The sequence below is a fragment of the Monodelphis domestica genome, chromosome 6 (genome assembly GCF_027887165.1).
Source record: "Monodelphis domestica isolate mMonDom1 chromosome 6, mMonDom1.pri, whole genome shotgun sequence".
In the NCBI taxonomy this organism is placed as follows: Eukaryota; Metazoa; Chordata; class Mammalia; order Didelphimorphia; family Didelphidae; genus Monodelphis; species Monodelphis domestica.
In genome coordinates, this window is record NC_077232.1 from 238,370,474 (window position 1) to 238,395,430 (window position 24,957).

The following is a 24,957-nucleotide window of genomic DNA, read 5'->3' on the forward strand; positions in this document are numbered from 1 at the left end:
TTCTGCTCTATTGCACTTGTTTGCAATGTTTTTATGTCCTAATACTTGGTCAATTTTTGTGAATATACCATATGCTGCTGAAAAGAAGGTGTATTCCATTTTGTCCCTTTTTATTTTTCTCCACATATATACTAACTCTAATTTTTCTAAAATTTCATTCTCTTCTCTGACCTCTGTCTTATTTTTTGGTTTGATTCATCTAGTTCTTATTGAGGAAGCTTCAAGTCTCCCACTAGTATAGTTTGTCTATCTATTTCATCCATGAGCTCCACTAGTTTCTCCTTTATAAATTTGGTTGCTATGCCATTTGTTGCCTACATGTTGATATTTCCTCATTGTCTATACTGCCTTTTATCAGGGTTTAATTACTATCTCTATCCCTTTTAATCAGATATATTTTTACTTTGGCTTTGTCAGATATCATGATTGGGACTCCTGCCTTCTTTTTTATCAGTTGATGCCCAATAGATATGGCTCCATCCTTTTACTTTGATCCTGTGCGTATCTACTTTCCTCATGTGTGTTTCTTGTAGACAGCATATGGTAGGGTTTTGTATTCTAATCTACTCTGTTATTCACTTGCTTTTTATGGGTGAGTTCATTCCATTCACATTCAGAGTTATGATTACTAGCTGTGTATTTCCCAGCATTTTGATTTCTGCTCCTGGTCCTGCCTTTTCTTCTTTCACTATTTCCTTTCACACCAATGTTTTGTTTTTTAATTAGTTCCCCTAATTCCCACCTTTTTTTCTTCCCTTTCTACCTCTCTCCCCCTTCTTATTCCCCGCTTATTTTCTTTACAGACCTTTTAAACCACCCTTCCCACCATCTCCCTCCCTTGTATTGTTTCCCTCCCATTAGTCCATTTGCTACCCTTCAACTTCCCTATAGGACACAAATCAATTCTCTGTCCTAATGGATTTGATTTTTCTTCCCTTTTTGAGTCAATTTCAATGCACATATGAGTTGAGTGTTTCCTATCTCCAACCTCTTTACCCTTTGAGTGTATTGATTTTCTCCCCCCTCCCTTTATGTGCTTCTTTGAGACATATAAATGTAACCCCTTCAGTTTCTTTTCCCATTTCTTTTAGAATTAACATCTTTTTTTAACTCTAGTTGTATATATATATATATGTACATATGCATATAAATTCATGCATACATATGTATTTATGCATTCTTATATCTATATACATATTTATGTCTTGTCATTTCATTTTATACAGTTTGTTACTTTTTCCTCTAACTGTACTTCTTCTAGCTTCCCGGGTAGTAAGCATTTTTTAATAGTTACCAAATGACCTCTTTTCTTATAGGGATATATATCATTTTAACTTATTGGGTCTCCTATAAAAAAGGTTTTTTTTCTGTTTTGTTTCATTTTTCTTTTTTCCCTTTTTTAAAATTACTTTTTGATGACTCTCTTGAATTCTTTGCTTGGACATCAAATTTTCTGTTCAGGTCTGGTCTTTTCTTCACAAAAGCTTGGATTTCTTCTATTTTTTTAAATGACCATACTTTCCCCTGTAAGAATATAGTCAGTTTTCCTGGGTAGTTGAGTCTTGACCTAGTTCCCTTGCTTTCCGGAATATCATATGCCATTCCTTTCGGTTTTTCAGTGTGGATGCCGCCAGATTCTGTGTTATCCTCATTGTGGTTCTGTGGTATCTGAATGACTTCTTCTTAGCAGTTTATAATATTTTTTCCTTGGTCTGATAGTTCTTTAATTTGACTATAACATCCCTAGGTGTTGTCAGTTAGGGATTAAGTACAGGAGGTGATTTGTGGATTCTTACAGTCAACACTTTTCCCTCTTGTTCTAGAATATCAGGGCAGTTTTCTTGGGTAATTTCCTGTAGTATGATGTCCAGGATTTTCCTTTTGTCATGGTCTTCTGGTAGACCAATGATTCTTAAGTTGTATCTCCTGGAACAATTTTCTAATCTTCTGTTTTATGAATGAGATGCTTCATATTTTCCTCAATTTTTTCATTCATGAAATTTTGTTTTATAGTGTCCTGCTGCCTTCTGAAGTCACTTGATTCTAGTTGTTGTATTTTGGTTCCTAAAGCCTGGATTTCATGCCTGTCTTTTTGGTCATTCTTCTCTTTCTGGTCTGATTTTCTTTGGAGATCATCTTTCATGCTCTTTCCTCATCTCTCATCTCCTTTGCCTCATCTTTCATCTCCTTTGCCTCATTTTCAAGCTGGTTGATTTTGGCTCTCAGGAAACTATTTTCTCGTTTTAGTTCGAGTGCCTCTGTTTCTAGATGACTTATCTTAGTTTTAAAGTTCTTTTCCCAATTTTCTTCAGCCTTTCTTAATTGTCTTTTGAATTGTATTTTGAGTTCTTCCAAAGCCTGTGTCCAATTCACTGGATTTCTGTTTTATTGTTTGGTGTTTCTTCCTGCTCTGTTCCATTTACTCTTTGTTCATTGCCTGTATAGAAGCTGTTGATTGCAATTTCTTTTTTCTTTTTTTGTTCTTTGCTCATATTTTCCCCTTCTTTTCCCCCTGTAGTTGCCTGCACTCTTGCTCCTCTCATTATGTATTGGAACTGTGGGTTTCAGCTTTTCTGTCAGTTTCCCCTCTTGGAGTTTTGTCAGCAAGTCTCTTAGTGCAATCTGTAGGGGAGGAGTATTGGAGATTTTGGTTCCCTGTGTTCTGGAGGGTTTGATTGGATTAAAGTCCAGTAGTCTGTGGGGGAGGGGTATTGGAGCTTGAGCTTCCCTGACTTCTGAAGGCTGTTGATGGGATTAAGTCCTGCTGGGTTGGTCTTGATGTGCCCTGAGGCCAAACCTCCTATAAGGGGAGAGAAATATTGAGGGTTTCCACTTCTGCAATTAGGCTGCCCACTCTGGGCTCCCTGTCCAGCTCCTTCCCTACCACCTATGTTCGATGCTATGAGCCTGGCATAGCCCTGCCCGCAAGGTACTCTGCTACAGTCCAGCACCTTTTTTCCACCCAGAAGTTCCAGCTGTTACTGGAGGCTTAGTGTTCTAGGTGGGGCTTAGGGGGTCCTGGGATCTTTATTCTCCCTTCCCCTTAAACCTGAGTGTTCTTGAATTCCAGCTTTTGTGGGGCATACATTTTAAATTGAGTCCAGCAGGAGGGTTCCTTGGCTCTGTCTTGTTAGGTTTGATTTTCAGTCCACTGGGAGCAAAATTTTAATGATGAGGGCATAGGGAAAAAGGAGAACCAAGGATTAAAATAAGCCAAAAGAAGCAGTACCTTATTAATACTTGTTAAACATTAGCAGTGTGAAACTATGCTAACGTCACTCTTCTTCCCACCATCTCAAACCCCCAAACTTCATTTGCTTGACTTCACTTAGAAAGGTTGGGCAGCGTGAAAACAATCTAGAAAGGCTTGTGGACAGTGGAGGAAAGGGAACCAGTGTGCTAGGAGGGGAAGCACCATTTCACATATCCATTGCATTATATAATAGTGGAGGAAGAAGAAAAAGAACAGTGTGTAGGTTATAGCCCTTGAACAAATGGGAAGCTCTTGGTTAAGTTTTGCTGTTATGTTTTTTTTGTTTTGTTTTGTCTGGTGAGCTTAACCAAGCATGAATGACAGCATCCTGTCCACTATGCCACCTAGCTACCCATTTTTGAGTATAAGGAATTGATTAAAGGTGTGTTAGTTAACTTGATATCTTTTTTCAGGAAAGTGAGTGTTTATAAGGGTCATTGAATTCTATTTTCCCATGTAAGATACAGACATACATTCTTAGAACCTGCCAGAGGATGGCTTTCATTTAAGTTGGCTCATTTAAGGTGAGCCCTGAATTAAGGCCATCTAACACTTTCAGAACATTCAAGATAAGGTTAGAAATGTGAGACTAAACCATAGACAGAGATCTGTACCCGTCACAAGAACATAAGGAAAGAGCAATACTTAACCCAAATGTTTATCTACTGATACGAGATGGAGGGCCTTAACGATCTATAAATGTCTCCCCAAAATAATTTGTGCTACAATTACAATAGTCCCTGATTGCATTCATCAAGGTGTATCTTTTGTTTCAATAAATGCATTATCTCAGTGGTCAGCTGAATGCTACTTTTTTAGAAAAGTTAAAAAAATCATATGAAGATATAATTTGAAGATAGGGTTGAGGGAAGATGGCTCACTTATATTTCAAAACACTTTTGGATTCTGTTTTTTTTTTTTAGTTTTATTTGGCCAAAGAATACAATAGAGAAATCCTAGGTGACTGAATTACATCTCAGGGATTGAGTGTAAAAATGCTCTGTAGATTCCTTGCCCACCCTGGGACAGGGGAGAGTAATTACCATACAAGAGATTGGCAAAGATTTCCTTGGAGGGTCAATTTAAACTTGCAATCTCTACTTGGTAATTTCAGTAGAACAACAGATGCATCCCTTCAGAGAAAGAACTAATAAATAGAAATAAGTATATATATATTTTTTTCATAAAATGATGCCTTTTCTGATGGAGATAGGGGAGGAAATGAGGAAGTCAACTGGGTACTTTAATATAACAAACAAATAAATACATTTTAATTTCAAAAAGTACAATGAAGATTATGTTGGCTCAGAGACTTCATTTGGACTGAGTCTAGGGTATAAAAATAAATGGATTCAATAGATTTGTAGTATGTTTGACTAAAGAGACTAGAGAGATACTCAACTTGCAAGTACCATGTACAAAAGATACTGCCATAAAACTGTCAGATTAACCTCAAGGGCTCTGTCAGTGTGTTTCCAAAAGAAACAGACTGAAACAAGAACATTTGTTCTCCTAAATTTATGGAAATTCTGGCAAGTCAGAGGTTTTTGCTGTCTTCCTCCATTTGCTGGCCTCTGGACCCTAACTACAGGCAGCCTTGGGAGATATAGAACCAAAAGCTTCTTTCTCTCTTAACAGCTGAGGAAACTTCATTAAAATTTTATTTTATGTATGTCCTCTCTACCTAGTTACAAAATTCCCAGGCTATTTATGAACAAATTAAATATACTGGCGAGAACCATAAGAGAAAAGATAAATGGTAAACTTCTTGAGGGCAAGTGTTGTTTCTTCATATCCCTGAGGCCTTGTATAGTGTACAGCATGTAGTAGACATTTAATCAATTCTTATAGAGTGATAAGTAAACTTTTAGGCAAGGATATTGGTCCCCCTTTAATCATTCAACAAAAGAAGCTTCTCAAGTAAGGCAATAATAATTACTGAGCATAGAAAGAGCAGTGTGCCAGGACCTTAGGGTAGGGAAATTTAAATTTAAGGAAATACTTATTCACTGCCCCTTATGTGGAGACAGTGTTCTCCACTCTGGGGATGCAGAAAGGAAAAATCAGTTTCTGTTCTCAGTTTCTGAACTCAAGCACTTTTCAGTCATTTAGAAGGGATGGGAAAGATGTACAAATACATGCTATAAACTCAAGCCAGAGGTCTAGGCAAAGTGCTTAATTAATATTTGACAGTTCCAGGAAGGAAGGTGGAAGATTTCATGGAAGGGATGGTCTCTGAACTGAGTCTTAAGGACTAGGAGGAGAGAGAAAGAAAACACATAGAGGAAGGTATCACAGGCTAACACCTCCTACTTGAGCTCTTTTCTGATATCTTTTCTGATGCCAGAATCTTCCCCTACTAACTCCATCCATCAAATATTCAATATTTGATATATTTTATATGTATTTTGTACATATATGTGCATGTTGTCTCCTTTGATAGGATAAAAATTTCTTAGCTCCTTAAGGATGGGATGTTTTCATTTTTCTCCCCATGTCACCTAACAACACCTGGCATAGAATGGGTGCTTAATAATAGTAATTGATTAAATTTATAATTGGATATTTGAAGAACTATCATTAAAAAGGAGCCAACTGATGGCTGAAAATTTCAATAAAGTGAAGATTGTTTCCTTTTAAAGTGATTTCTATTCTTGGACTTTAAAAGTTAAATGAGAATCAATTAAAGGAGCTTGGGAGTGTCTATTCTGGAAAAAGAATGCTTCATAGGAAGGGCAGTATAGGGATCTTTAAATATTTGCAGGCCTATGGGAGATACATTAAACTTATTCTCCCGAAGACTTAGAAATGATAAAAAGAATGTTGTGTTGAGAATCAGGGGAACTGCAGTTCAAATCTCACTTCTAATGCGAGCCATATGAGTGTGGTTTAAGTTACTTAATGTTTCTAAGTCCAAGTTTTCTCATCTTTAAAAAAAAGGATTATACTTGTAATCATCAACATCATAAGATTATTATGAAAAGAAAATAATATGATTAAATGTTATATGAATTGTCATCTATTATTTTTCCCAATATGAGTTGTCTAAAAGAATAATGGATTCCCTTTAAAGTAATGAGTTCACCACCATTAGGGATAGAAAGAGTCGGCCTGGATTATCACTTTTTGAAGATGTGGTAATGTGAATTTTTATTGAAATATGAGTTGAAATAAAAGATCTCTAGGTTCCCTTCTAATTCTATGAATTCCTTAGTAAATAAGACTATTAAAAATAACAGACGGTACATAGTCCTTGATTAATGGAGTGAATTCTACTGAAGAAGAATAAAGGTAGTTATAAAACCACAGGATAAAACAGCAGCAATACAATTTACAGATGAACACAATGATGCACCCATTCCCCAAACCATGATTTATCCTATGTTGAATATACTAACTTCTTTAAGAGTGAAACAGCTTGGATACCAGCATGTGATCACATGTACTAATGGTGTGGTGAGATATGAAGGAATGTACCCAGTTTCTGCCTTCAAGGATTTGGAAACAGAGTACACACACACACACAGAAGGTGGTAGATAATAAACAATCCAAAAGTTAAATTAAATTCGCAATATTAAAAAAATGCTTGATATTGGCTATCTTCTGTTCTATAAACAATACAGAATGCAACTGGAAGATATAAATGAAGAGAGTCAAAGGGCTACAAATAAAAGTATGCTTAGGATATAACAATAACTGTAGCAACAGCAACTTTTGTGTAGGATTTCTTAAACCCTTAACTTCCATCTTTGAATCCATATTCTGTAATGATTCCAAGGCAAAAGAGCAGTAAGGGCTAGAAAATGGGGGTTAAGTGACATGCTGATCATTACCCAGGAAGGAAATGTCTGAAGTCAAATTTGAACCTAGGATCTCTCATTCTTTGGTCTGGCTCTCAATCCATTGAGCCCCCTAGCTGCCTCCATTTATTTATGGCTTTAAGGTTTTCTAAAGTGCCTTACACTTTAATAAATTTGATCCTCAAAAAAACCTTGGAAGGAAAGCACTATTTTTATCACCATTTTTACAGATGAGGAAAATGAGGCAGAGAGTGGTTAAGTAGCTTGCCCAATGTCAAACAGTTAATAAATGTCTGAGGCTTAATCAATCCAGATCTTCCTGATTATCGGTCCAGTGCTCTCTCTACTATGACATCTAGCTTCCTCTGAAATCTTTGGTATTTTCAGGCTAACTCATACCTAAACCACCTCGAAGACAGGTATTGACTTCACTTTTCAATGTTCACAGAGCTGGTAATTCTCTTGATATGTACTGATCATTCTGAATATCAAATATACTCCCTCTATTTAAATATAATAAACTCATGTTATTTCATTTAAGGTGGCTCAGTGAATAATGTTGGATGTAGAATTAAGAAGACATGAGTTTGAAACCTAAATTGAATGTGGACTATCTGTGTGAATCCAGACAACTCATTTAGTCTCTAAATTTTGTTTTCCCCATCTCCAAAAAAAGAGTATGAAGGCAGCATTTACTTCCCAAAGTTATTGTGAGTAATAATGTAAATCTCTGCAAAATTTAAAGAATCATATAAATAATTATCATTATTACCATCACCATCATTATCATCCTTTTTCTCCCAATAGTATGATGCAACTATTGTCCATTGTTTGCAAAATAATGCTTTTAATATTCAAATAATGTTATGAAATACCCCTTCTTTCTTTTATCTCTGAACATTCATATTACACATCCTTTTTCATCTATATTTATCCTGTATCACTATTATTTATGAACTTCTTGATAACAACAACATTTCCCCCATTTCTTTACCAACCTTGATAATGTAACAATAAAGTATTCCATCTTTTCCTCATATGGTTTATTTTCCTCATAAAATCAACATATGGTTTTAATCATTTGGTTGATTCCTTCAGACCCCACTGTGAGTTTTCCAAATCTTGCTCAAATAATGAAGAAAAACACTATTATGAAGGCCATACTCATTTCAAACAAAATTAAAGGATTGTCTATTAAATTATTAATATCATTTTCCTTGGTGATGCACTTCAGAACTTGAGACCATCCCCTAGGCAAGCTGACCTCTTTCTCCTGGAACTACCACCCCGATGACAAAGCTTTCATATGATCAATTAGGTGTCTTTTGGCCTACTGTATCTAACTAATCTCAGCCAAACTTCACATTCTACCCAAGCCTTCCTTTTATCATTCATCATGCTTTTACTCTTGTCCCTAGAAATAATGATTGAATCAATAATATCATTGCTACTGAAAATGGTATGCAATCAATTCACAGTGGCCTGACTCACCACCCCTGTGAATTCCTAAAGCAAACCCTCTTCTCAAGCTGCCAGGATATCAGAAGGTTAAGTATTTGAGGTTAGGAATTGTATTGCTTTTGTATTTTTATATCTAGTTTGGGGGAAATTGAAAGTGCTTAATGTTTTTTTAATTTTTAATTATAATGTGATTATTCTGAGTAAGGAGCACTCTCGATTAATAGAACATGTACTATAAATCAAAAGGCTAACTTTTATGCAATAAAGGAGAAGCTATGTGTGACATCAATATTTCTATTTTGTCTAAGATATAGGGTTAATTTAGATGGATAAGAACAAGAAGCATTGCCCATAAGATAAGTGTCCAAAATATATGAACTGTCTATATTTAAAAGAAGGGATGCAAGCTATCAACAATCATTTGGGAAAAAATAAATGAGTGAAAATAAAGAAACTTCAAGGTAAAAAAAAATTTAAAGTTTAATCTCACACCTATAAGAATAGCTTGATTGACAAAATATCAAAATGGTCAGTGTTATGGGAGCTATAATATAAGAAGTCAGGTATCATAGTGCAGTATAATTGTGGAGTATTGGATTAATCCAATTGTTCTGGATTTTTAAAAATTTTACACGAAAAGTAACTAAATTGCTTGTCCATATTAACTCAAAAACTGCTAAGCCTATGCTCTAAGAAAGTTAAAGATCTCTTTCTTCACTTACAAATTGAAGGACTTAACCAATATAATTGCTAAGTTCTTGGTCAAGTACAAAATCCCATGCTTTTTTTTTTAAACAGAGATTCTATACTTTAGTGGAAAGAATACTCAATGGATAGGAGACATAAATTTAATCCTAAATTTGTGACCCTTTAGCTCTTTGGTCAAATCATTCATTATCCCTGATCTTCAATTATATCATGCTTAAAATGCAATGGTTAACCTTGAACCATGTTGACAAACCTATGGTATGTGTGCTGGACAGAGGGTACCAGAGGGGGCTGCTCCCCTCCCTCTCTCCACACCCATCTAAGGGCATTTCTCACATGACCCACCCCTTTTCCCAGGAGCCTAATGGGAGTGCTTCCTTCCTCCCCTGTCTGGGATAAGGTGAGGGATATGTGGCCTGAGGATTACAGATTGGGCACTTTGTCTCTAAAATGTTTGCCATCACTTATGATCTCTGAGCCTCTATCAAGTTTTGAAATTTCATGCTCTGAAGATTATATTAAATGAAAAATTATTAATTTACCTTTAAATATTTATTTTCTTGTCGCTATTACTCTAAATCTAATCTGAGTATGAGTCTATCTTAAACATATTTTTAGTCTGCTTTTAATTTTCTGAAATCTGGTAGCTTCAAATTTATTATTTATACACTGAAAAGAACCCCAGGATAGTTTCTCTTAAAGGACTGAATCTCTTGCTAATTTAGAGATTAGCTATACTCAGAAGTATTTTTGGACCTGATTAGATGCTCACTTATCAATTAACTTGTTTTGGATTGGTCTTATGTTTTCATTAGTATAAAGAATTCTCAGTGTGGAAATTCATTCTGCTGATCAACTAATGAGTCAGTCAAAAATCTTTAGGGTATATCTACAGTATTTCAAGCACTGTGCTAAATATTAAGAATAGTTCTTATAGATAAAAATTATAGCCTATATGAAAAATAAATGTGGAGTGACTTTGGAAGGAGTCAGTGTAATTATGACAATCAAGAAAGAGAAATTTAAAAATATTAGATTTGAAATGAGCCTTAAAAGGAACAAGAGGTATCAACAGACAAAGAAGAGAAAGAATTCTAAGTGTAAAGAATGATATTTACAAAGGTACTGAGTTAGAGAATGAAATTTTCTAGGAGAATAGCATAAAGACCCATGTGGCTTTGTAAAGAATGTGTGAGAAGTGGGGAATAATTTTTACTTCATTTAGAAAGATAGGTTGTAGGCAGATTCTAAATAAAACCAATAAAAATCCATAAACATTTATTAAGTGCCTATTGTGTGCCAGTCACTGTGGTAGGTACTGGCAATGCAGAGACCAAAATGAAACAATTCTTGCCTTCAATGACTTTCCATTCTATTTGAGAAGACAATATTTTCATAAAGAAGAATATATACAAGACAGGACTATGGTAAATTTTAGGAGAAAGGGGCACTAATAGCTGGGTAGCAAGAAAGTCTTTTTACTTCAAGAGAGTTTGGAATGAAACAAAAGGTCCCAGAAGGTGGACCTGAGATGTCACAGCATTCTAGGAATGGAGGTATTCAAATGTGTAGAGAGAGGAGACAGAGTATCATGTGTCAAGAACAGCTGAAAGGTCAATTTACCTCAAGTATAGAATTGGGGAGGGAATTAAGACAAGATGGGAATGTAAGTTGTAGCCAGGATGTAATGGGTTTTAAAGCTGAACAGAAGAGTTTATATTTATTCCAAAAGGTAGTAAGAAGTTATTGAAGTTTATTGAATAGGGCAACCACATGGTCAATCTTGTACTTTAGGAAATTACTTTGGAAATAGTAGAGAGGATAGATTAGAAAGGTGAGAAATCTGAGGCAGGAAAACCAATCAAAAGCTGTTGCCTTCTATTTTAAGCTATTGCTAGTAGTCCAGGTGAGAGAGGCTAAGCTAGTGTAGTGGGCATGTAAACAAAGAAAAATGGATGGAAGGATAAGCATGATTGTGTCAGTTGAAATGACAAGGTTTGGCAAGTGATCTGATATGAGACGTAAGAAGAAAGTTATTGTATTTATAGAACCAAAGATAATGCTTCAGTTATGAAATTGGGTAGATTGAGGACAGTGTCAACTTCATCATAATAAGGGAATAGCTTTTAATTTTAAACAGAGATATATTTGTTTCACATTGGAGCCAATAGGAAGAAACTGTTTCTTCTTGATCAGAATTTTGACTTCATGGAAACCTGCCTGGATTGGAGAAGGGGGAGAGCAGATGAAGTAAGACTAATTAGGAGGCTGTTGGGATAGATTAAGTGATGAGGAACTGATATATGGTAGTTGTAAGTGGAAAGGGGGGCATATTAAACCTAAATTGAAAGGGTAGATTCAACAAGACTTAAATTAGATTAGTTGGATATGGGCAGTGAGTAAGAATGAAGCTATAAGGGCTATACCTATATTGTGAATTTGAATGACTGGAAAATTGTAATCATAAGTCTCCCAAGGTAAATAGGGAAGTTATGAGATGGGGTAGATTTAAAGATTAAGATAATATAATTCATATTGGACATGTTGAAATTGAGAAAGAAAGAAGTAGAAATGATACTGAAGTGATCTGCAATATGTAATTTGCAGGAGAGGAAGAAACTCAGAGCAATTGATTGAATTTTTCCAGTAAAATTTTCTTCTGCAAGAATCAGAGAAGTAAAAGAGTCTTTGGGGTTACTTGGAGAGAGAAAAAGAAAGTTTGAAATATTTGCAGTAGAGAGGAAAATAACCAGTCAGAGAAGATGAAATAATTTGTATATAACATTTAAATCCCAGTTGAGTTTGGTTAATAGCAATTTGTATACACCCAATACATATGATAGTCACTTCCTCCAATTGGAATCTGCAGAAGAGGTCAAAGACTTGAAAAAAATGTGATATGAATTTCAATTGAAGGAAAAATAAAACATATTTAATAATAATCTTTGAGCATGAAAAGGGTTATTCTGCTAAAAACTCCATTCTAATGAAACAAGAATAATATTAATAATACCTAGCAATTGACTTGCAAGAGGCTTCTGTTTCATTATTTCTTTTGACTTCATTTCATTTTAAATTTTGTTTCATTTCATTCTCATGATGACCCTGCAAGATAGATCTTCATTCTGTGGATGATAAAATTGAAGCTAAGAGAAGTTAAATGATTTGCCTGGGTTCATACAGCTAGTAAGAATTTGAATTAGCTTTCTAACTTAAATCTTCCAAATATCAAGTCTAATAAGACAGAAGATAGAACGTAGGGAAAGAATTTGGAAAAGAATGAGAACAACAAAACAAGGGATCCTTTGAGTCATTAATATAATTCTTCTACTCTTCTATAACTTAGTCTTATATGTGATTCAGCCACAGAGAGGTGAAAAGAATTGTTCATAGTCACACAACTAGTATATTTCAGAGCCACAACCAGAATCAAGGTCTTACTGATCATACTGGTCCACATTGTGCTTTTGCAAATCAATTAACTACTTGTCTTTAAAATCATGAACTAAAAAGAGAAAGGATGCCTTCCTCCTACAATTTTAGCATAATCCAATACTTGCTTCTCTTACTGAATTTAGCTTAAAGTTTAAGGGAGTTAAGTCTTTTAGATTTTGAATAATTTAAAACTTTACTGGAATGTAGCAAAATAAAGGAAAAAGGAGAATGAAAAGAATTTAAAAAATAACATCTTAGTTTCTCCCCATAGAGTCTAGTTATATTAATTATCATCTGTCAGAGACATACAAAGAACTAGGTGTAGATGATGGAAGGATAAAACAAAGATCTTTTTATAAAAAGGTTAGAAAAGGAAACTACACATTTATCCTTACTGTTGAGTTTGAAACATAGAAAGAGAATAGAGAAAATCTCTAAAAGCAATTGTTGAGAGAGGGTGTCATTGAAACAAAGAATGAGTAATTATCCTGTAGTAGGCTATAACGTACATGATTACCAAGGCCCTAATTGTACAGAAATATCACCCAATGAGAGATAACTCAGGTGGACAGTAAGAAGAGAGTATAATAAAATTTCAAAGTTGACTTCAATCATTTAGGACTGGGCACTGTAGGAAACAGGAAAAGGAATAGAATTAGTTCTGTTTGTGATCTCATTCATTCATTTCTTTACAAATAGTAAATCTATTAGTTTTGGGAATTTCCTTCAAGATGCAAATTTCAGCATATTTACCCTTGCTTATTCTTTCACACTGCATTCCATGTTTTCAGATCCACAGGAGAGTCACTCAATTCTTTGTACATCTTCTACTGTTTATCTTAAAATCACCAAGGTGCCCAAGGAATTTTCTAGCTATCCACTTATTTCCCACTTGCCATGTGACTTTCACATATTTTCTTTCCATCATGCAATTCCTTGATGTCTCTTTGAGGCATTCCTTCGTTCAAAAATCTTTCTAAAACATATATAAAATTCTTAATACTTTGTATACTGTGCCAGGTATTACAAATACAAAGATAAAAATGAAGTAGGTTCTGACTTTAAGGAGTTTATCCTTATTCTAGTGGCAAATTTGAAGAAAGGTCTTCAATCCTGAAAGTCACCTAAATCCACGAAAAAAACCCCATAATTTTTAAAATTCTAATTAAAATTTAATTTTAATTTAAAAATTAAAAAAAATAGCAGAGACCAGAAAAGTTAAGATAAAGATAGTGTGGTGATGGTGGGGGAATTATTTTTATGAGTATTATTATGTGATTTTATTTCATTATTGAGAAGGTTCAGGAAGTTCTGCTATGCCTTCAAACAAGAAGGTTTTTTTCTTCCCTGTTATGGCTTGCAAATTTCTTGCATTTAACTATTACAAACTAAAGTAGGATATCATACCTATGAAAAGGTCTTTGTATCCCATTCCCCTCTAATCTCTGCCTTAATTGGATGGTTTCTGATTTAGGCAGTGACACAGACCATGAAAGAAAAGGGCTGAATTAGAAATAAACAATGGACTCCAAATTAGCAAATTTAGAAAGACCCCAGGAGATGGATGGCCTGAGCAGGTACTCATTGGGAAAAAAAAATTAACTGGAAACAGCTTTGCTTCCTTAGTTACACCAATCTTTTAGCTGCATGGGATCCATAAAGCTGATCGATTTATTGGGGGGGGGGGAGGGATGACACACTAGTTTCTAGATGGAATTGATCAGGATTTATTGATTTAGTATATGCAGAGCCACCCCATTAATAGCAGCACATTGATGCCATATTTTAAGGAGTTCTGTTTTTGCCAATGTGAATCTTTCATCTACTCATGTAGTTAAACTGCCCCCTTACATCTTGGCAGCCAATTGCAATTGGTTGCTGTCTTAGAGGATACTGGCTAATACCATGGATAGATCACTGGGCCCAGAAGCAGGAAGATTAGTCAGAACTGACCTCAGACACTTGATAGCTTTGGGATCCAGTTTCCACAACTGTAAAATATCAATAATAATATCATGCTCCACTTAGGGTTATTGTAAAAAGCAAACAAGTTAGTGTCTATGAAGCACATAATACAGTGTCTGGAATATAGTGGTCAATAAATTATTGGTTCTTTTCTTGAAAGATTCTCTATCTTGTGTTGAATTTACAGAGGATCTTCTTTGAATTTAGCTAGATGGCTCTTTGGTTAGACAGTTCATCAACTACTCTGATTTTTTGTTGTGTGTGTATGTGCATTTCCCCCCAACAAGTTTGGTAGAATTTGAGTCAACTAGGACTCTATTCATATAGCCTAAGAGAAAACAAGATCTCCTCCATGCTGAGATGAAACAGAGTAAAGTTTGTTAGAGTAACTATGAAATGAATAAATTTTAACTATAGGGAACCACACAACATTTGCATCATCTACTATAAACTGATGGAACCCACATTTTAAGACCAATTAACATGTAATATATGAAACTAGCTCTATGGAATGCAATAATATATTTATGCCATGCTGAGCTTTTCCTGTTGTTATGTTTTTAAGGTTCATTTTTTAAAGTTTTTGGAAAGTTCTTTCCCTATAAACCACTTGCAGGAAAATATAGCAGATAACTTGCTAAATTTATTTTTTTTAATTTTCTGAATTTAGAAAGCTAGTGGCATGGAAATTTCTCCCACCCTTGTGAAAAGGGGAAAAAGCAAGAAATAAGAAAAGCATTTATATTAAACAGAAATTCTTAAGTGGAAAAATCAGAGACAATGCTGAATTAACTGAATATAATCTATTTGAGTCACCTTTTCACTCACATAGCCTGACCTAAGAAGGGAGAAGGGCAAAGGAAGGAGAAATTTAGGGAAAGAGAAAACCAAATGACCAACTAAACTTAATTGAATACTTCTTTGGAATTCCAGGCCAAAAGAATTCTGAAGTTCATTTTTTATTCTTACCCTGAAGTGAATTTAGAACTCAGGCATCCTGACTCAAATGGAAGAATAATCAAAAAGAACAAATAAATGTGGTGTCTGCCTGTTAGCTGGAAAAATAATTGAAAGCATGAGCTGTATGGTTTCTCTAAAACTTTGAAAAGTAGGCATAATTACAGAACACAGAATGCCATCTGTTTGTTGTTAGGTTCATGTCTTATTTGCCTACTCATGCTCTCAGGATATTTGATGAATTTAGCCCTTTGTAAGGAAAATTGCATTATTTGTTATGCTTGATTCAAGGTAGAAAAGGAGTAAATTCAACTTCTTTCCTCCTTTTATGGTTGAGTGGGGTTAGATAATGGAACACAATCATTTCACAATTAATTCAAGACATTCTGACCCAGATGCATTTTGTATTGGTCAACATAATCAATACACTTATTACCTGGAAGAGACTTCATCCATATTTTATGCTTCTAATAACATATCAGCACCATTAACCATGTTTCATTGAGGTGTCCCTTATTCTGCAGAAAGTGTAGGATGAAGTACCTATGGAATCATTTTATCCTTTATATCTGGCAGCTTATATGAGTAGGGATGGCTTCCTGATGCTCTCCCAAAATGTCTATCCCCAGAAGCTTAACATTCTTCTCTGTATGAGTAGGAATTTCAAAATCAGAACAAGAAGTCAGATGTCATCTAGATCAACATATATAAAAGAAGGAATCATTTCTAGAGATTCCCAAATAAATAATAATAACATTTCTACTTGAAGACTTCCATTGATAAGGATCTTCCTACTGCTCGACATCACACATTCTGTTTTTGGGTATCTTTACTTGGGTATTATATTGAGTCTGGATCTATGATTTTACTGATATAGGGAACTACTGAGTGATAGAACTCCCTCTACCAATGTAGACTGGCACTTTCCATACAATTCACAGTTCTAAAGAGTCCCTTGGGTTACTGAGAGATTACATGGCATATAATAATAATAGTTAGAACTTATATAGCACTTAGTATGAGTCATACTCTATGTGAAGCACTTTACACATATTATCTCATTTGGTCCTCAAGAAATCTGTAATTTAGGAGTCATTATTATCCCTGATTTCAGAGTTGAGGAAATTGAGACGAACAGCTAAGTGATATATGCCCAAGATCTCACAGCTAGTATCTGAGGTGTGTATTATAAAGGGAAGGTTAATTCAGTATTGGAGGGATTTCAGTCTTTCAGTATAGAAAGGGGAAAGAGTGGAGACCCCCCTTCTCAAAATGGGGTTCAGGGGAGACAGCTGATGTTTAGGGTTTGGCTCAGAGTGAGGAGAGGGGCTTTGAAGATTCCCCCCTTCTGCCTTCCCTCCTTAGTTAAAGCTGCTCTCCCTAATTCACACTTGTCCCTCTCGTCCCCCCTCCACTACTTGAGACCAAAGGGTGTCCCCTTGATCTGTTCACTCACACTCAGCTTGGGGAATAGATAACTTCTAATGTTAACTCAATCAGGTGATACAAAAGGAAATAATGGGCAGGGAAGAATGGGAAAAGTAAAGTGGGGAAAAGGGGTCCCTGTCTCTATCTAAAACCCTTTTCCTCCCTCCTCAAATTTGGGGGAAACTTAGGCCTTGACAGCCTGAGCCCCCTGAGAGAAAGTCAGGTTGATTCACTCCTGGGCAACAGTAGCTAAGGAAAAGTCTGCTCAGGTTTCTCTTCAGAAAGTTCCTTTAATTGGGAAAGGTTGGGGGGAAGGATTTTCAGTCACCAGCAGGAAAGGTGGGTAAACCCTCAAGAGAAAGTCTTTTCCCACCTACTCTTTTTGGCTTCTTAAAACTAAGAGCAACCAACTCCTCTCCCAGTCAGAGTCTTCTCCTCCTCAAGATTACAATCCCTTGGGGTCCCTCCCCCATCAAGGTGATCAATTTCACACACTCTTCAGCTTGGCACTTTTTCTTTAGGGCCAGCCTCTGTCACAAATCCTCCATTTCCTGTTGTTTGCGTGGTGCCACCCTGGCCCACACCAGTTACTTACCTTCTATGTTTATTCTAATCTATGTTACTTATTGTTTCCATCTAATCTCCCCCCTCCCAAAATAATAAATCTTATCCTAATCTGTCTATTTGCTCATCTAAGTTCCTATTTTATGCTAAGACTGACTTGTGGGAAGAAGGTTAAGATTATGTGCCAACAAAGTTTTACAATATAACAATTTCTTAATGCAAAGATCATTCCTATTGCAATCAATATAAAATTTAACTCTTAGGTAAAATTAAACTATCCTATGCCTTATGTAATGCTAATTCCACTATAACAATTCATAACAATTATATGTATATATTAACTTGTATCTAAATGAAATCTTATTTATTCTGTCCCTATGTTATCTCTGTAGTTACATTTCCTTTTCCACCCTAAACTATTCTGTCCCTGTCTGTTAATGGCTAGTATGTTAACTCTTTCCTTATTATCTATATTTGTTGATCCAATTGTTATTATACTACATATGTATATCTTTGAGTTATCTACATATTTAGATAGGTTACATGTTATTTATATACATATGTGTATATATTTTTATATATACATCCTCTGGTACTAAAGATTTATTTACAGATATACAATTTATGAACTGTCCTTATTTACTGCACAGCCCCTAATGTCAGTGTGAAATTTGTTCGTGTTCTAGATATGTCATGGTAGATGCATATTTATTCCAATGTGCATGTGAATATACTTCCCTATTTGTGAAGTTAATGTGATCGGTAATTAATCTTACGTGACCCATTTTCCTGAAGTTCATTCCCCATAATTTGATTAAATTTCTTTCTTTGATTAAAAATTTTTTTCCAGTTCTCAATGTGTCTTCCATCCTGTGGTGTTGCTTGTAGTTCTTTACTGGTCCAGGGTACTTTCTCCTTTAAGATGATCTCAGGTATCCAGAACTACAGGATCATGTGTGTGTGTAAGACTAACATGTGCATGCATGCAACAGTGAATATGTTGATGCATGTGAGCGAAACTTCATACAAGATATTTGTGCCAACTTCATGTGAGCAAGTGAGATTTTTTTTTGTAATGAATGTAGGTATCTTTCTTAATGTGTGATCGATTTCACACACTCTTCAGCCTGGCACTTTTTCTTTAGTACCAGCCTCTGTTACAGGCTGGATTTGGACTTAATTCTTCCTGACACCAGGTGTAGCTCTTCTATCTACTATGCCTCCTGCCTATCAAGGGAGGACTTGAACTTAGGGCTTTTCAGATGTAGAACCAGCTCTCTAACCATTGCACCATTATACCTTTTATATGAAAACTTCATATAAAGTCTCCCATTTCTTCTTCAATTGAGCTTAAATCTGCCTTTCCTCAATTTCTCTACCCAATGCCCCTAGTGCTATTCTCTGGAACCATGCCAAAAAATCTATTCCCTCTAACATATGGAAGTCCTTCAACTAGCTGAAGAAAGCTATCCTTTCCTCAGTTTTCTCCAGGCAAACCATCTGCAGTTTCTTCAATCCAATATCACATGTTTTTATGTACCCTCTCTCTTCAGTGTGCCCTCCTCTGAAGATAAAGTGGATTCTTAATGCCATCCCTTTATGGAGTGGCAAAATAACCCAAACTCTGCTCCTCAAAAGGACAGATTCAAGTCTCTCCAAGCCACGGCGCAGTGTGAGATCAGGAAGACGCAAGACCAATGGTGGGAAAAAAAGGCAGAAGAAATCCAGCGCTTTGTTGATTCGAAAAACTACAAACAATTTTTCAGTGCCCTCAAGACTGTCTATGAGCCATTAAAACCCATCACCACTCCCTTGCTATCCTCTGATGGTGACACTCTCATAAAAGATAAAAAAGGCATCAGCAACAGGTGGAAAGAACACTTCAGTCAGCTTCTCAACCGACCTTCTTCAGTCAACCAAAGTGCCCTTGACCAGATCCCTCAAAACGGCACCATTGAAGAACTTGACGTCCCTCCTTCAATAGAGGAAGTCCAAAAAGCCATTAAACAAATGAGTGCAGGCAAGGCACCCAGTAAAGACGGGATTTCAACCCAGGTGTACAAGGCCTTAAATGGAAAGGCACTCCAAGCATTCCCCACAGTGCTGACCAGCATATGGGAAGAGGAAGACATGCCCCCAGAACTCAGAGATGCCTCCATCGTAGCCCTATACAAGAACAAAGGCACACGATCAGCCTGTGACAACTACAGAGGCATCTCACTACTCTCCACTGCTGGAAAGATCCTCACCTGTGTTATACTCAACAGACTCCTATCATCTGTCTCAGAGCAGAACCTGCCTGAATCACAATGCAGCTTCCGACCAGATCGCAGCACCATCAACATGGTCTTCACGGTGAGGCAAATGCAGGAAAAATGCCTTGAGCAGAACCTGAGTCTCTACATTGTCTTCATAGACCTGACAAAGGCTTTCGACACAGTGAACAGGGATGCATTGTGGGTGATCCTCAGCAAGCTCGGCTGCCCAGCAAAATTCGTCAAACTGATCCAGCTCTTTCATGTCGACATGACAGGGGAAGTCCTATCTGGTGGAAAGACTTCCCATCACTTCATCATCTCCAGTGGCGTGAAAGAAGGCTGTGTCCTCGCTCCAGTACTATTCAACCTATTTTTCACCCAGGTATTACGACATGCTGTGATGGATCTAGACCTGGGCGTCTACATCAAATACCGACTGGATGGCTCACTATTCGACCTTCGCCGCCTGACTGCAAAAACAAAGACAACAGAGAGACTCATCCTGGAAGCTCTCTTCGCAGATGACTGTGCTCTCATGGCCCACCAAGAAAATCATCTCCAAACCATCGTGGACAGGTTCTCCACCGCAACAAAACTGTTTGGCCTGACGATCAGCCTCAGCAAAACAGAGGTGCTGTTCCAACCTGCACCAGGGAGGCCAACTAACCAGCCGTGCATTACAATCGACGGCACGCAGCTTTCTAACGTCAATACTTTCAAGTACCTGGGTAGCACCATCGCCAACGACGGGTCCCTAGACCACGAGATTACTGCCAGGATCCAAAAGGTCAGCCAGGCACTCGGGCGGCTGCGCTCCAAAGTCCTCCAACACAGGTGTAAGCACTGCGACGAAGCTCAAAGTGTACAACGCAGAGGTCCTCAGCTCGCTCCTGTAAGGTTGTGAGACATGGACACTATACCGGAAGCACATGAAACAGCTGGAGGAATTCCACCAACGCTCCCTCCGGTCAATCATGAGGATCCGATGGCAGGACCGAATCACCAATCAGGAAGTCCTCGACAGAGCCAACTCCACCAGCATCGAAGTCCTGGTCCTCAAAGCCCAGCTACGATGGTCTGGACACGTCATCCGCATGGACCCACAGCGAATACCAAGACAGGTATTCTATGGTGAGCTGTCAGCTGGACTCGGGAAACAAGGCCGACCAAAGAGAAGATTCAAGGATCAGCTAAAGTCCAACTTGAAGTGGGCTGGCATTACACCAAAGCAACTAGAACTTGCTGCCTCTGTCAGAAGCAGCTGGTGAACCCCCATTCACCATGCCGCCACCATCTTTGTAGATGAGCGACGTCGATGTTTTGCTGCTGTGCGTGAACACCGACACCAGGCCACAACCACACCTCCTATAACAACTGGCTTCCCATGCCCCATGTGCCACAAACTTTGCGCCTCAGTCTTTGGACTTCAAAGCCACATGAGGGTACATCAATAGATGATAATGCACAAAGACAATTGCCATTCTCGGACACCGAGAGTACTACTAATGCCATTCCAAAATTGTGATCTAAGAACTAGATATCATAATTCAAATGACAGTCTGAGCAGATAAAAGGATAGTAAAAATATTAGCTACATTGTTCACTTGGGAGAAATTTTAAAGATGTATTCCATAGAGATCAGTATTTTGAAATGGAATAGACCATACCAACTGATTCCTAGTACCTTTGAATTCAGCTAACTTTTGTTCAATGAGCATCTTTAAAAAAGTAAAATACAATGTCTATATTAGGATCTGCAGGATTGAAAGATGAAGGTTTTGTCCTTAATCATTTTTAATCTCATTAGTGAGACAAAATATAGATTGATGAAGCATTGCCTGATGCAAAAGTATGTATACCCCACTCATTGGTACATTTGCTTTACACTGGAACTAAGGGAGAGTGACTGGAAGTTAACTTAATAGAATCCAATATCTCTCTCTGTAAACCACTAGATTCAATAAAGCTTGAGCTGTTCCAGGTAATCTCCACTGTGCATAAGTGGGCACCTCTTAATTTCCATTTATGATCAATCTGTTCACCACCTAGTGAGCATACTTGGATGGTAATCTCCAAAGTTGTCGCAGCCTTGAATTCTATTTGGCTTAAGGTTTATGAAAAAATATCATCAACATTCATAATTTACTTGAACCATATTTACTCCCATTCTTGGAGGAAACATAACTTTATTTCCTAAACTCATGGGATATGAAAGCATCTCTCACCTACCCATTAGAAAATAGGTTTACTGAATAAAATTGAAAAGGAAAGGGAGAACATTAATACCTACTAAGAAAAGTATAGTGATTCATTTTAATCTGAATTTCTAAAACTTTCAATCTTCCTTTCTTATGGCCTACCTATCACTCTAATCGCTAAAAACCACACAATTAAAAGTTCTTATTATCAAGAATACTTGGGATAATCTTCCATTTTCATTCCATTTATCCCTTCTGACTGTGAATAATAATAATCATCCACTCTGACGCTTGTAGACTTGATTCTGCCTTACTGGAAATTTATCAGCTAAACCCTCTAAGACAATGGACATAAAGAATTAAGAGAAGGATGAACATATATATGTCTTGATTCAGTCAAGTCAGGAGAATCAAGAAAAAAATGAAGATAATGAGTACAAAGATGTTAATTTAAACAACTTGAAAACCCCAAAGTGAAAAAGAAATAAACCTCTCTCAGTGGGGAAATGTAGATGTAGACTATGATATACTTTAAAATCTTAACTGTATGTTGCTTTTACTGAAATATTTGCCTTTGTTACAAAGGAAAGGTGAGTAGGGGAGGAATTAAAAATATTGTCTATGATAGAAATACAAAATTTAAAAATAAAACATAATTAAAGAAAAGAAAAAAAAACTCACCAGGTTTTGATAATAACAAATATTATTTGGTAGGCTTTTTAAAGAGCCACTATTAGTATACAAGCATTATTAGAAGCCACATTTCTAAGATTAAAGAGGGAGTGAACAATAAGGAAATGAAGGTAGGAAACACAACTTACCATAGAGAAATTTGACTGTGAAAAGAATGATTAGATGATAGCTAAGTGGTGCAGCATTGTCAAGGGGAGTTTTATTTTAGGATCACAGACAAATGTACCTTTTGAAAGAAAAAAAAGTAAATGTGAGGTAAATGATGAAAGATTCTAGAAAGGGAGAAAAGTTCCTTTGTCAGTATGAATAAATCCTAGGGTGAATGTGAAACAGATTATTGTGTCTCTGGTGTACGTGTGTGTGTGTGTGTGTGTGCGCGCGCGAGTGTTTTCAGCAATCAAATTCTCTGATTTACTGGACTGTTTTATCACTTACATAACAGCAGGGACTCCTTGTCATTAATTGAATGAGCTACTGAAAGATACCAATTTTGTAAGTTGTGCTCCTGCATTATTTTATGGCCTTGGGAAAAGATATTTAAGCTTTCTGTAGCATCTTATCTAGAAGAATTCTTTGCTTTTATATTTTTAAAAGCATTGGTACATAGATTTCTTAGAAATTATTTAAAGAAAATATTATATTTTTGTTATACAATTACATATTTAAAAGTAGATTATAAGTTTTTTGAAGGTAGTATCTGACTGTTGTGAACGTGTATGTGTGTGTATTTGTTTGAGTCCCCCATACCTAGCACAGTCCTCAGTTAGGAATTTTTTAATTAATTTAATTGAAGGATTAATATTAGTATGTCAGTCTGTCTATAATACTTTGATAAAATGTTAGAAATTTTTTAAAAAATTATATGTATATATATATATATATATGTGTGTGTGTATACATATATATTTCTGAAAGCCAAACCAAAGGATATAGCAGAAAAGACTGGCAGGGAATAAGGTTCTGAATGGGAAAAGACATATGCTTTCTCACAGTTTCCCTAGTACACGAAATCTAATTTTGTACATTTTAATACATACAGAGCTATGAAGCTAAGTGAAAAACCAAAGAAAGATGAGTTATATGACCAATACACAGATTGTATACTGACACAACAATGAAATGGCTTTGCCTTTTAGTAGAAATTGTTAAAGATTTCTTATCTAACTGTTGACATCGATCCTATAATCAAAATAAAGAAAAGGAAAAATAATCAATTCACTATTTATCTGAAGACTTAAAAAGAAATAAATTAATAGTAGAGGAGAGAGTTGATTGAATTATATTAAAAGATGTTAAAAAGTTGGTATATGAAATATTCAATGAAGTATGATTTTGTCCTCTTATAGAGGGACTTGGAACACCTGGAAAATCTTGGAGATGTGCCAAGCAGCCTGACCCCTGACCTCAGTAATGTGATTTGGCCAGAAAACCTGTTTACAAAAGAACAAAAGACAACTTGTTCACCCCACTTGTCATTTAGAATATACAATATAAGCACTCCCTTCTTCTTCTTTGAGGAGGCAACCTCCATTTTGCCTTGTGGCCATTTAACTTCTTCTCAATAGATTTCTCTATTTTCTAAAATTTGCTGAAGCCTAATAATTACTTGGAACCAAATGAGGACAGTTCTTCCACAACACTCATTGCTATTTCAGGTAGAAAAATAAATCTTCCTATCACTCTAAAGTTTTGGGACAACTAATAATTTTTTTGTTAAATTATTATGAAGTATAACTGAAAATAAATCTACAGTTTAATAGTTTAAAATTATTTTTCTAAACTTAATAGTATTGTAACACTTTGCAAATTACTCCTTGAGATATTTAGAAATGCACAAGATATGTTTCCATGACTAGTGTGTCTACTTAAAAATTGGAGGGAAAAAATGTCATTCTCATCAAATTTATCAATGCATCACTATATACTTTGCCTTCAATATTGAAGTGCTTTGGTGGGTCATTATGATACTTTGGCTTATTAAACTTACCATTCAAAATGCTGAACCTAAGAGAAATCCTCTCCATTTCTTTTATATCTCTGCTTTCCAATATCTCCTACTTTCAGCTTAGATGTCTCTTAATCAAAATTAATCTCTGATCTACTAGCAATAGCCTATTCCCAAATTTGCTAGAAGTATAATGACTTTGAGGAGGAAGAAAAGCAAATGTACTTGACAAAAAAAAAATAATCCATCCTGTACTATTGAATCATTATTGCTTAAGTATCTTCTATACCT